The sequence below is a fragment of the Vulpes vulpes genome, unplaced genomic scaffold (genome assembly GCF_048418805.1).
Source record: "Vulpes vulpes isolate BD-2025 unplaced genomic scaffold, VulVul3 u000000647, whole genome shotgun sequence".
NCBI lineage: Eukaryota > Metazoa > Chordata > Mammalia > Carnivora > Canidae > Vulpes > Vulpes vulpes.
Window position 1 is genome coordinate 241,639 of NW_027325811.1, and position 14,573 is coordinate 256,211.

Here is a 14,573-nt window from a genome sequence, read left to right on the forward strand (position 1 = left end):
CAATGATAGATATTAATAGGGCTTAAGGAGTGTGGGCTCAAGTGGTTTGAGAAGAGTCTTTCAGTGAAAGGGGATAGAGTGTGGGGAATTTTGTGTTATAATAGTTTAGGTCTGGTGGAAATAGTGAAGCAAGTTTCCACTAAATAACAAAAATTTACCCAAGTAAAATTTAAAGAGCTAATTGACTTTATTAATCAAGTCATGAATTGGGCAACATCTAATCTAGCAAGTAGAGGGGAGCTCCAAAGGGCTGTAGAAAGGTTTTTGAAGGCAAGATAAGGGAATCATAAGTAGAGAAAAAAGATTATTTCAAGTGAGATCACCACTGTTTGAAGAGAAACGGTAGTAGGTAGATTATCTTCCTACTAATAGAATAAGATTATTTTATCTTCCTTTGGGGGATGAAGAGGTCCCATGTGACATATTACTTTATTGGTGCTGACCAAATAATTCCTGACTGACCAGTGAAGAGTACATTTTTAGGGAGTTGGAATTAAAGTTAGGTTAAGTATTAAATCCCAGTTTACTGACTTGAGGCCTTACCCTAAATGATGCCATTTGAACCTGTAGTTTTCTTTAATAGTTCTTGAAGGAAGTCTTCATATGTAAGCAGTTATTTGATTATCTGTTTACTCAAGTGAGCAATCTTTTCCTGAGAAGGTTGTTTGTCCTAAGTTGATTTTTGATAATTTCCTAAAGCAAACAATGAAATTATTTACTGGTTTATAACCTTATTTTCCTAGAAAAGAATTCCCTGGAACAAATTGTTAAATCAATTGACCCAGGTGGTTTCAGGTCTCATTCCCGCTAGTTAAGCTATGTGGCTTCAAATGGTCTCAGTTCTCACTATGACATAGACATCATGGGTATCCTATGATCTTTCACTCCTGTATTGATGTGTGGGGTCTATTTCTGACATATTCTAACACAGACATAGAGCTTAGCTCCTCAAAATAACACAAATGCATTAATATTTATTAATTCAGGATACATTCTAAAGGTTTCATAGGGCATTCTAGAGCAAGAAAAACTATCACATATTTAGAAGATTTCCGTTTTCCAGTTTTTCCTTAACTGCATTACTGCAGGGCATTAAGGATTTTCCTCTTTCCTCTATGCAGAACCAGTTTCTTTACCAACCAATATTTCCTTGCAGGAACTTTCAGTTCCTCCCTCTTATTATAGAGAGTTTTTTTTCTCTTTCTTAAAGTTTGACTGGCATGGAATCCTTTCCCTGGGGCTCAGCTTCCAGTCTAAGGCTTATCAATCATAAGCAAAATCAGATTTTCCCATAAAAGAGTCATTGTACCAACTTACTAAAAAGAGTATGGTTTTCCTTTTTAGTTTTACTAACTTTTTAGAATTTTTTAAAAAGATTTTTTAAATTTATTCATTAGAGACAGAGTGGGGGGAGCAGGCAGAGACAGAGGCAGAGGGAGAAGCAGGCTCCATGCAGGGAGCCCAACGTGGGACTCGATCCCCGGACTCCAGGATCGCTCTGGGCGGAAGGCAGGCGCTAAACCGCTGAGCCACCCAAGGATCCCCTTAGAATTTTTTTTTTTAATATTTTATTTATTCACTTGAGACAGGCATTGAGAGAGAACATGAGGGGAGAGGGAGAGGGAGAAGCAGGCTCCCCGCTGAGCAGGGAGCCGGACATGGGGTTGGATCCCAGAACCCCAGGATCGTGACTGAGCTGAAGGTAGAGGCTCAACCATCTGAGCCACCCAGGCGCCCCCCACCCCTTAGAATTTTTGATGATAATTTTGGGTGCTAGACATCATCAGTAATTACTCTGAATGGATAGCTGATTGAAAGAATTGAAGAGAATTGAGGTAATCTCGGCTTATCTGTAATGTAATTGGCATCTGAGAGCTCATAAAGAAGGAAAAAATAACTTCTTTCTTTACTCTTCTAAATTGTTGACTCCTTGTTCCTTTTTTAAAAAAAGACAGATCAACAAGAGAAAAGCATATTGTTCTGGTTCTAGATGGCCTAGGAAGAACTTGAACTCACCCCAACCATAGAACACATCAAATTATTCCTATTAACAGAATAATGCTTCCTGAAGAAGAACTGAGTGCTGACTGAACAGCTACTGAACAACCAAAGAGAGAAAGAATAGCAAGAGAGCTGGAAACACTAAGGAAGGGAACAGGCAGCAGTGGGAAGGGGTAGTGCTGAGGTACTGGGAGCAGATCTGTTAGTCCTTGGACACACACACACACACAAAACTAACATAGAAAACAGGTTTTAAAACAACTGGTTTAAAAACAACTAACATAGAAAAGTGTCGCGCGCGCTGGGGCGACAACCGTCCAGGGATGAGGGTAAGGGAATGAGGAAAAGAAAAGAGACATAAACAGAGTGGGAGCAGGAGGGACATATGGCCGGATTCAGCCACAATGCCAACTTTATTTGTATTATTCACTCTTTTATAAAGCAGGGTTGTTTAACAAGCAGGATATTTTAAGCTTAGTTCTCCAGACATGTCCTTTCACAGTAGATAGCAACAGTATGCGCCCTTGAATAGATAGCAATAGTATGCGTCCTTGAGCCACAAGCCTTCAACAACAAGGGTGAGACAGGTGGGCCACGGTTGGAAGAGTCAACAGAGAGCCATTGCTCGATCCATTAACCCCTTCCTGGCACGCGGCTCCCAACAGAAAAGAGACAACCTTAGGACTCTGTCAAGTGGTGGAGGAAAGTGGGAAAGCTCTCCTGGTCAGAGGGACTGGAGACTGATATGGTTTCTGTCCTCACCCCACCTCAAAAGCCTAGACCAGAGCAGAGTCTGGATAATGTAACAAGTGGGTCCAGTTGTCTCAGTGAGCTTGATATTTTGGCCAGGTGGGAGTCCTCAAGCCCACACCAGCTCCAGTGACACTAAAGTTCATCAATATAAAATTGACAAACCCTTAGCTGGACTCATCAAGAAAAAAAAAAAAAGAGAAAGGACCCAAATAAAGAAAACCAGAAATAAGAGAGGAGCAGTAACAACTGACACCACAGAAATACAAAGAATTATAAGAGAATATAATGAAAAATTATGTGCCAACAAACCAGACAACCTAGTAGTAATAAATAAATTCCTAAAAACATATAATCTTCCAAATCTGAACCAGAAAGAAATAGAAAATCCGACCAAACTGATTACAAGTAATGATATTGAATGGATAATCAAAAAACAAAAAACAAACAAACAAAACCAACCAACCAAACAACAACAACAATACAAACAAAAAAACAAAAAAAAACAAAAACCCAAATAAATGTTCAGGAAAAGATAAATTCTCACGTGAATTTTACCAGGCTTTTAAAGAAGAGTTAAAACTATCAACAAAACAAAGACAGCCCACTGAATGGAAGAAGATATTTGCAAAGGCCATACTGATAAAGGGTTACTATCCAAAATACATAAAGATCTTATAAAAACTCAACACTCAAAAACCAAATAATCCAATTTAAAAATGGGCAGAAGGCATGAACAGACATTTCTCCAAAGAAGACACACAGATAGCCAACAGATACATTAAAAGATGCTCGATATCACTTTTCAACAGGGAAATGTAAATCATAACTACAATGAAATATTATCTCACACTTGATAGAATGGCTAAGATAAAAAACACAGGAAATAAGTGTTGGTGAGGATATGGGGAAAAAGGAAGGAATCCTTGTGCACTGTTGGTGGGAAGGTAAGTTGGTATGGCCACTATGGGAAGCAGTATGGAGTTTCTTCAAAAAATTTAAAATAGAAATACTATATGATCCAATAATCCCACTATTGGGTATTTACTCAGGGACAATGAAACACTAATTAAAGATATATACAACTAAAAAAAAAAAGATATACACACTTTTATGTTCACTGTAGCATTATTCACAATAGCCAAAACATGGGAGCAAGTCCAGTTACCATGAATAGGTAAATGTACAAAGAAAATGTGATATATATACACAATGGAATATTACACTGTCATAAAAGGGATGAGATTGTGCCATCTGAGACAGATAGATAGAGCTAGAGTGTATTATGTTAATAATACAGACTGAGAAAGACATATACCTTAGGACTCTACTCTGTCAATAAGTCAGACTGAGAAAGACATATACCATAGGACTCTACTCATAAATGAAATCTAAAAAAGAAAAATGAATAAAAACCTCAAAAATGGAATCAGAACTACAAATACAGAGAACAAATTGATGATTGCCAGAAGTGGGCATGGGGGGCAAAATGGGTGAAGGGGAGAGAACATACAGGCCTCCAGTCATGGAATGAGTAAGTCAGGTAAATAAAAAAAGTGCATAAAGACAGAAATAAATTGCATTTTTTTTATTTTTAAGATTTTATTTATTTATTCACGAGAGACACACAGAGAGAGGCAGAGACATAGGCAGAGGGAAGCAGGCTCCCTCTGGGGAGGCTGATGCGGGACTCAATCCCAGAATCCTGAGTTCACACCCTGAGCTAAAGGCAGATGCTCAACTACTGTGCTACCCAGGCATCCCTCAGTTTCATTTCTATACACCAACAATGAGATAAAAGAAAGAGAAATTAAGGAATCGGTCTCATTTACAATTGCATAAAAAACCATAAGATACCTAGGAATCAAGCTAACCAAAGAAGTAAAAGATCTGTACTCTGAAAACTCCAGAACGTTTATGAAAGAAGTTGAGGAAGGCACAAAGAAATGGGAAAACATTCTATGTTCATGGAAGAACAAATATTGTTAAAATGTCTATGCTACCCAGAGCAAGCTACACATTCAATGCAATCCCTATCAAAATACCGTCGACATTTTTCACAGAACTGGAACAAATAATCCTAAAATTTATATGGAACCTAGAAAGACCCCAAGTAGCCAAAGGAATATTGAGAAAGAAAACCAAAGATAGTGGCATCACAATTCTAGATTTCAAACTATATTACAAAGCTGCAATCATCAAGACAGTATGGTATTGGCACAAAAGCAGACATAGATCAATAGAACAGAATAGAAAACCTAGAAATGGAACCTCAACTTTATGGTCAACTAATCTTTGACAAAACAGGAAAGAATATCCAATGGAAAAAAGACAATGTCTTCAATAAATGGTGTTGGGAAAATTGGACAGCCACATGCAGAAGAATGAAACTAGACCATTTTTCTTTCTTTCTTTCTTTCTTTCTTTCTTTCTTTCTTTCTTTCTTTCTTTCTTTCTTTCTTTCTTTCTTTCTTTTTCTATTTTTTAGACCATTTTCTTACAGCAGGCACAAAGATAAACTCAAAATGGATGAAAGACCTAAATGTGAGACAGGAATCCATCAAAATCCTAGAGGACAACAGAGGCAGCAACCTCTTTGACCTTGGCTGCAGCAACTTCTTGCTAGACATGTCTCCAAAGGCAAGGGAAACAAAGGCAAAAATGAACTATTGAGACTTCACCAAGATAAAAAGCTTTGGGCAGCCCGGGTGGCTCAGTGGTTTAGTGCCACCTCCAGCCCAGGGCCTGATCTTGGAGACCCAGGATCTTATCAGATAAAGGGCTAGTATCCAAGATCTATAAAGAACTTACCAAATTCAACACCCGCCCCCTCAAAATAATCAGTCAAGAAATGGGTAGAAGACATGAACAGATATTTCTCCAAAGAAGACATACAAACGGCCTACAGACACATGAAAAAATGCTTCACATCACTTGGCATCAGGGAAACACAAATCAAAACCACAATGAGATCCCACCTCACACCTGTCAGAATGGCTAAAATTAACAAGTCAGGAAACAACAGATGCTGGCTAGGATGCAGAGAAAGGGGAACCCTTGTACACTGTTGGGGAGAATGCAAACAGGTGCAGCCACTCTGGAGAACAGTGTGGAGGTTCCTCAAGAAGCTAGAAATAGAGCTGCCCTATGACTCAGCAATTGCATTACATTACCAGGTATTTACCCAAAGGACACAAACATTGTGATCCAAAGGGGCACCTGCACCCCAGTGTTTATAGCAGCGATGTCCACAAGAGCCAGACTATGGAAAGAGCCCAGATGTCCATGGACAGATGAATAAAGAAGATGTGGTATGTATATATATACAATGGCATATCACTCAATGGAATATAATAAAAAAGATAAAATCTTACCATTTACATCTACATGGATGGAACTGGAGGGTGTTATGCTAAGTGAAATAAGTCAATCAGAGAAAGAATTATCACATGGTTTCACTCATATGTGGAATTTAAGAAACAAAGCAGAGGATCATAGGGGAAGGGAGGGCAAAATAAAAGAAGATGAAATTAGAGAGGGAGACAAACCATAAGAGACTCATAACTATAGGAGATGAACTGAGGGTTGGAAGAGGGGAGGAGGGCAGGGGAATGAGGTAACTGGGTGATGGGCATTAAGGAGGGCAGGTGCTGTAATGAGCAATGGGTGTTCTACACAACTGATCAATCACTGAACTCTACATTAGAAACTAATGATACAGTATATATTAACTAATTGATTTTAAATGACATAAGTTAAAAAGAAGTACATAAGGAATACAGTCAATGATATTGTAATAGTGATGTAATGGGACAGTTGGCAGCTATACTTGTGGTGGAACAAAACCTGATGTAGCAACTTGTCAAATCACTAAATTGTACACCTGAAACTAATGCAACATCATGTGTCAACTGTACTCAGTTTAAAAAAAATTAAAAATCGGGCAGCCCCAGTAGCTCAGTGGTTTAGCGCCACCTTCAGCCCAGGGCGTGATCCTGGACACCTGGGATCAAGTCCCACCTTGGGCTCCCCGCACGGAGCCTGCTTCTCCCTCTGCTTATGTCTCTGCCTCTCTCTCTCTCTGTGTCCCTGATGAATAAATAAATAAAATATTTTTAAAAAACTAAAAATGTAAAAAAGAGAAAGTATAGAAATTTCCCAAATTCTGTATAAATTTCTCAAATTCCTTCAGCTTGAAATATTCAATACATGGAGGAGCCATATTTTGGGATGGCATATCCTGAACCCTGTCATGCTCATAAGATAAAAGACAATGGTAAGAATTTCTTATCCTGCTATCTTTACCTAGAATAAGAATCTGGCAGCCTCATGACAAGGCTTCTTTAGGCATATTGTGATAAAGGTGAAAGTGACATCAGCATCTGAGGGGCAGATGTAAAGTCATTATTAGAGAACCATTATCAGAGAACCAGGGGCATCCTGGGTATGGCCACCCCCTGGGATGTGTAATAGGCTGGCATAAAATAATATCAATAAGCAACTACTGACTGTGTACTGTAGTTGAGAGCCTTTGTGCAGGATTCCATTAGATCTAGATTTCATCAGGTATGAAACTTTAGGAATGTTATTTATTGTATTCAAGATTCATTTCTTTCATTTGTCAAATGGGGATTATAAGGCCCTTGTGAGGATTACATTTTAAAAACTGAATGTAATGTGCCTAGAAGAGAGACGATGCCGTGTCTATAGTATATATTATTATTATTGCTACTTCTGTTGACTATTAGTGAATCATTGTTATCAGCTTTCCCAGGGTAACGGGTTCTCTCTAGTTTTCCTTGATCTGAAGAGATTTTTACTTCTAGAAGAAGAAGAAAAAAGAAAGAAAGCAAGTAGTCAAAGAAAGCAATCAGAAGCTGTTGACTTTGTTTTAGTTGTGTTCTCACTGGCATCATGTATTATCACTTAGGCTGATATGTAAGTTTTGTCAGGCCTCATGTCTGAGTGTCGTCAGGGAGGAGTGGGACTGGGGTATACAAGGCTTGTTAAAGCTGACTTTGCTTCAGAGACTTGGGTGCAGAGCATTGTGGAAGTCAGCGAGAGGCTGTGACATGGTGGTTTGAGGGAAAGTGAGGGGTGTCTATATCGTAATTCAAACCTAGAGGCAGATGTAGTGAGTGTGATTTTTAGAGATCTGTCTGTAAATGGCTGGGCCCCTGACGGTTGACCTCGGTCTCCATGGTAGCATCTAGTCCTGAGCAGGGAGGCTGGCACAAGGGTGAGAGGATGAGATGCTGACCTGAATATCTATCTGGTCAAGCGCACTGCAACAATTCAGGAAGACGAAGGGGGGCAGGGTGTCTTGGGCTTGGGAGTTTGAAAGAGTGTCAGAGCTTTTCCATTGCATCAGATTCCCGCTAAGGTCCTGTGGCTGTAAAAATAACAAGACGATTATGTCCTGCCTGTATCAGTATTGGCTCAGGCCCCAGGGTATGCATGGGCTGAGACTGAACATACTGGAAGCAGGGAAAGGCCAAGATAGGGCACTGACAGTGCTCTTTAGATGGAAAAAAAAAAAACAAAAAAACTATGAACTGTAAAGACAAGTATATGAAATCAGTAGCCATACTGGGATTAAAAACTCTATATGATTGAGGTTATGACTCTTCTCGGAACACTCAATTTTCAGAAATACCAAGTATTTTTGAAGATCTGGCGCCATCAGGCATCAGCTGTGTGACCCTAACTCAAAAGATATCGGAGAATCAAATGATGTAATGTTTGTGACTGTCAAGTACAAAGTTCTCTATAAAAATGAGGTAGTGGGATGCTAACACAATTCCTGGAAGGAGCCCTGTAATATTTTGGGGGCTAAGACTCATGAACTATAGGAGATGAGGAAATATAGCAGGTTTTTAAAGTTTTTTGTTTCTTTGAGGCTGAAACAATCAATCAAAGTCTAATTCTTTAAAACTTGTCAGCTCTTACTGATAAAAGTTGCCTTTAAAAAGGTTTTGTGTTTCATATTACAAGAATGTATTGTATAATTGTTTTGAATCTTTAACTTGATTGTTTTCTCTGTATTTGTCTGACCTCAAATGTTCCCTCCCGTTGAAAAAGACCATTCTGTGCTTCTTGTCACAGAGACGTGATGTAACCATGGAAAAATGGAGAAAAACCAGTGTCTACTTGAGTTTCAAAAGCCTAGGATGTTAAAAAGTTAAAAAAAGAAAAAACATTTATGATGTAGGCAAACAACTCTATAGAGAAAACATCATGAATTAGAAGAACAAGGCTTACCCCAACCCTGAGACCAACCAAGGACTGCCTGAGCTGGAAGGAGAAGGGAAAACTAGAAATAAAATGGTGGTGGAAAAGTGGTGAGCTCTGGGATAACTAAGAACCTGAGAAAATCATTGGACCAGAACACTTTTTACCTACAGGTCAGCCAATTTCTATTTGAGCAGAGTAACCATACATCACCTAGAATCAAACAAATAACACCTTTCAGAGGGATGTTGTTCTTGATTTTCACAAAGGATTCTGGGAAGCCCACTCTATTTCATTCTAGAAAAATCTGTTGATGTCTCATAAACCCTAGCATATGATTTCATTTCATATCTAAACAAATATGGTTGACATTCTTCTTATTCCTTGTCACTGGAGCAGTTAAAGAATAGTACAATATGCGAGCATGTAAGAATAGGAGTAATGTATTTGCTCTTTGACCCTGGGAAAAATAATGATTAATGGAAACAAATTTCTCTATGTCCATATAATTTACACATACTGCTACGGATGCATCAAGACATTTATTAGTCTAGATAGAAAAATCAAAAGATAACAAACAACAGCAGAATTATGGATAGAAATATGCTCATTCTTATGCTTGGAGAGGTTTTCATGGGCTGGAGTATGTTTTTGGTAGAATTCAAAGCAATGTTTATAAATCTGTCTCTTATCATCCATCCTGCTTGGGGACACCCACTAGCAGATACACACACTTACCATTATTATTTGCACATCATTAGCATTAAGAAGGTGAGCTTGTTGACTTCAGGAAGCACTAGTTATTAGCATATTAACTGGGGCCTGGACTGCCTGGGCATGCAAACCTATTACTTCTGAGTCTTTACAAATGGTGCTCAGGTGTTCTGAGGATTTTGTGTAGACGGCTGGAAATCTTTCTAAAACTTAAGGCATCTATCTATTGGTGAGCTAATAGAGACCTAGCACCTAATGATCTATAATTTAGGCCTTCAAGTGCAGCAAAAATGAGCCAATATAATATTATGGAAACATTTTTTTAATGTTAAATAAATAAAGAGGAGCAGGTTGTGTGATCGTGTGGGTGGTCCTACTTTATCTCAGTTTGGTGAGGTAAGAGTTGTCTTTTGCTTTGAAGAGCAGATGACAAAAGAAGCCTCAGCAGAACAGACTTCAAACATGGGGAAGTGAAGTAAGCTGACTCAAGGGAAAAGCAAACTCGTTTGTCTCTAAGGTGAGTGTCCAATCAAGTTTGCACCTCATGAGAGGGGTAGATAGAGGACAAATCAATTCAATGGGAGACTTTCACTAATTGCTAATATAGCAATTGCCCAGTGCAGTTTAGTTACAATGTTTAGTCATTAAAATTACGTGGGAAAGCAGATTCCATTCTTATTTCTCTTTCTTAAGCTTATGTAGTTTTTACATCATTGATACTTGACCATGGGGGGTCATTAAACACCTTGATGCTGTGCTGCTTCCAAAAGCCCAGGAAAGGAGAAAATTCTTCCATTGGAATCCATTCAAAGACTGCAATATTTCCTGTTTAAACCAAATAGAGCTTAGTATTTGTCCTAATATATATCCTCTTAGGAAAACTATTTACCTTCAGGCCTATTACTTATTTGTTTACTATTATTACTTACATCCTACCGTTTGCCAAGAACAGAAAGCCTATTAAGCATAGCCTACTATTCACATATACCTGCAGTAAAGAAAATAGAAATGATTTATTTTGGTGGAGGAAAAATAAAGAATCATTTGTATCTCATGAGATTTTACCTTGTGACTTAAAAAGAAGCGGGAAGTGGAAACAATGTTCCTAGAGCATCATAAAGGTGTCCTCAGTGTATCCCAATAGGATAATGGCTCAACTATCTTCACACAATATGAGCTTTACATGAACTTTCAAGGGATTTTCTCAGATTTTATAAATGTTTTTCATTCCGTTTGAAAATAGCACAAGTAATTAATCTTTGAGCCTTTCTAGGAGCCTATGGGTGTCCAGAATGATTGCTCACTACCTTACGTGGTAAGTTATCTTTGATGTTGTAGCGAAGGTCTCTAGAGAGGGTCTTTATGTGCCTCCCAGGGATGTGAGCAGGCCAAAGGAATTGAAAGAGAAGTACTGTCTGAATATATTGAAACAGGATAATTAATTCTAGAGGTAGAGAGTAACAAGCAATTAGGAAGGATAAAGTCTGATAAAGTTTGTCAGATGGGGATTAAAGTAGTGTCTATGGGATCACTGTGCAAATTAAGGAAGATAATGTATGTAAGTTGCATGGGAAATTGGGCAATTCTTCATTGCACAGAACTGTTCCATGCATTGCAAGACTTCTAACATCCTTGGCTTCTTCACCTGTGGAATGCCAGTAAAACTTCTAGAATCACTGTGACAGTCAAAGTTACCCCTGTACATCTCCAAAGTTACCTTGGCAGGGGTAGGTTGGTACTAGTCATTTAGCCCTAGGAGCACTGAACTAATTGAATTTTAGAGAGCCTTCTAGATCTGTACACGTGTGAAGCCATAACTTTGCAGCTTTGTGTTTCTCTTGTTTCTAATCATGGTATATAATTAATCTCCCAATAGGTTGGATGAGATCATTTCAAATATTTTCCCTTCAGTTTTTTTCATTCACTGACAGTACTTTGCACCAAGTAATATACAGTGAAGGTACAAGACATTGAAAACGTTAGAGGAATAGGAATCGTGATCACAAGTAACTCTTCTTGGGTGAGCTGAGGGACACCAGAAATCTTGGGTAACTGAGTCTTAGCTATTTTTGTTTTTGTCATTCAGTCAAGGCACTATGACCCAAGTAGAAAATGCTGCATAATTGGAAAATGACATGCTGGAAACTCTGGTTCAGGAGTTAGGAAATCCCCACTGTCAATTTCTTTAGGCTACCACACTGGGGTTAAAGTGGGCATACTGAAGGGGCCAGACCCCAGAACCCAATGAGTCTGCAAGTGTGCCCAGGTATTATGACAACAGGACAATATGACCCTCATCAATTTATGAAGTAACATCTGGGAAGATGGCTTATCAAAATATAGTTAAAGGCAATGACTGTTTCCCTCAGTGTGTTTTCTGCTTAATTTTAATTCCTGACTCACAACCACTGTGGATGAATCAGAAAAGCAGAACAGGTACAGAGAGGTGGCAACACAAAGGAATCATACCATGAACAACTGTAATCTCCCAAAATGTCCATACAACTTTCAAACAGTGGTCGCAACACCTGGTACTTGGCATTTTTCCAAGGACTTTAAGTTATTACATTTTTAACCAGTGTGTATATCCAAAAGTGATAAACTGTCTCATGTAGTTCTGGTTTAACTTCTGTCTCAGCTTTTACAGTTGAGTCTGTGGCTGCTGCTCCAGGGTTGCTGTTTCCTGCCCATTTCCCAGGAGCTCACATTGCAGGGCACAGAAAAAGCCAGACAATTTGTTATTGACCCATCACTACCATTTCCGTGATGGGATAGGGACCCAGAGTCCTTCTAGAATTGGCAAGAGGACACAAGAGGCATGAGGAGCAGCTTCAGGACGCAGACAAGGAAAAGGTAGCTTCCTGGGTCTCCATTTCTGAAATGAAAAGACCCTGAGTTGGGAAACAAGGCTCTACTTTTATGAGATTTTTTTTTCCTGCCAAATATCTTAAAGGTCACATAGCTATTAGTATAAGAATGTTTTTAACCACACAAGTTTCAGTAAAATCAAAATCAAGCGCTATGAAGGAAACCAGGGTTTTTTGCTCTTTGTTTTTTGAAGACCAGGTTAGCAAATGAGGAAAAGTGCAGCCTAGGAGGCTGAATGGCTTGAGGTTCTGAATGGCATGACAGTGCCAGGGAAACCACAGACTGGGGTTTCTACCCTAAAATGTGGAAACATATTTATTTTCATCTTTTTCCTATCTTGAAGACTAGACCAGGACATTGGTATCAAAAACTAATTTTCATACCGCTCAGCAAACCAGTAACATCTCCAAAACAGTAAAACATGAAGGGACTTGCTCCTGGCAATGCAGGGACTTCAGGTGTGGCTGGAGGAAGAGCAGTTTCCTGATTCTGCTGACAAGGAGGGCTACATGTTTGCTTTCTGCTCCTCATTAGAGACCGTCAGTGGGAAAGAGGTAGTCTTTGAAGAGATGACAGGAAACGGCTTCTCAGAAGTGAAATGAGAGGCCGTATTTAGATTTATTAGATGGGAGTGGTAGGGGAGACAGGAAGGCAGTCTGGTAGAAGATTCGAGACTAAATGTAGGAGGGCTAGAGGCCCTTCTCTGGATGGCATAAGGCAGGGCCAAGACAACGCCACTGGGTGAAATGGATTGCTCCCAGGTCTGGAAAGACTGCAGTTCAGGGGAGCAAGTGCGACTGTGCAGAGTCTGCAAAATGAGATGCTAGGAGGACATCCCACTCCCCCACCTCCTTGTTGATTTGGAAGAGCGGAGAAGAGAATGCAAGTCACTAGAACTTTTGAGCACAGTGCCTGACACAAAATAAGCCCTCATGACTGAAAGTCACAATTTTATCATTACCATTTTTCATTTTAGTGGAGTGTTTTATTCCCGGCCTGCTGGTAGGCACACAGGAGCTTTTTCATTAACACTTGTTGGCTGGGTGATTAATTGGAGTAATCGAGGAGGTAATAACGGTAGCAAACATTTACTTTGTGTTTACTATTTCAGCATGTGGGCCAGAAATGGTGCCAACCTCTTCACAGGTAGCTCTTCACATGTAGCTCTGAGAGGGGTATTATTACTGTTCCCTTTTTGCAGATGAGGAAACTGAGGCCCAAGACCCCTCAGCTGGGAAGTAGCAGAGCCAAGGCTCAACCACTGGGAGCCTGGATCCAGAAATCACACTCTCCACTAGGACACACTGCAGGAGAAAAAGGGAAATTAGCCAGGAGCTAGAAGATTCTGGCACTGGCTGAGGGCCTGTGTCTGGGCAGCAAATCCTGGAAACACACTTAACGAAGATGAAGTGGGTCTCCTTGCATCGCAAAGAAGCCCTTAGCCCTTAGCCCAGACAGCAGCTGTGAGCAGAGACGGTCTACAAGGCCAGAGTCAGGAAAGTAGGGCCTGTAACTATTTATTCTGCTGTGATATGACCTTTGCATAACCCGCCCCATCTGCCCCTGCACTCCTGGGGCCTGCAGCTCCTTGGCACAGCCTCTAACGTGACGAGGGGAAGCCGCGTGGACAGGTATTGCGGGAACCCCAGCAGCAGGAGGGTATTGATGCAATCCAAGCAGAGGAATAGGAATCATACACACAAGTAAGTCTTCTTGGGGGAGTTGAGGGACAGCAGAAACCTTGGGTAATTGAGTCTTAAGGGTCTTAAGCAGGGCTTCATGGGCTTGGACTCAGAAGAATGGTAAAACTAGGGGGGCAGGGAAGAAAATGCCTTGGGGAGCAGGAAACATGTATCCTATGCCCACTCACTTTCTCTTTGTGAGTCTCCTTCCTGACACCTTGGCCTGTTCTGGACCTCAAAGCCCTTTGTTTATCAAGGGTTCCTCAGTTCCAGGTTTCACTTGGACCTGCTCTCCTCCATCTACAAGACCTCATATCTAGCGTGCAG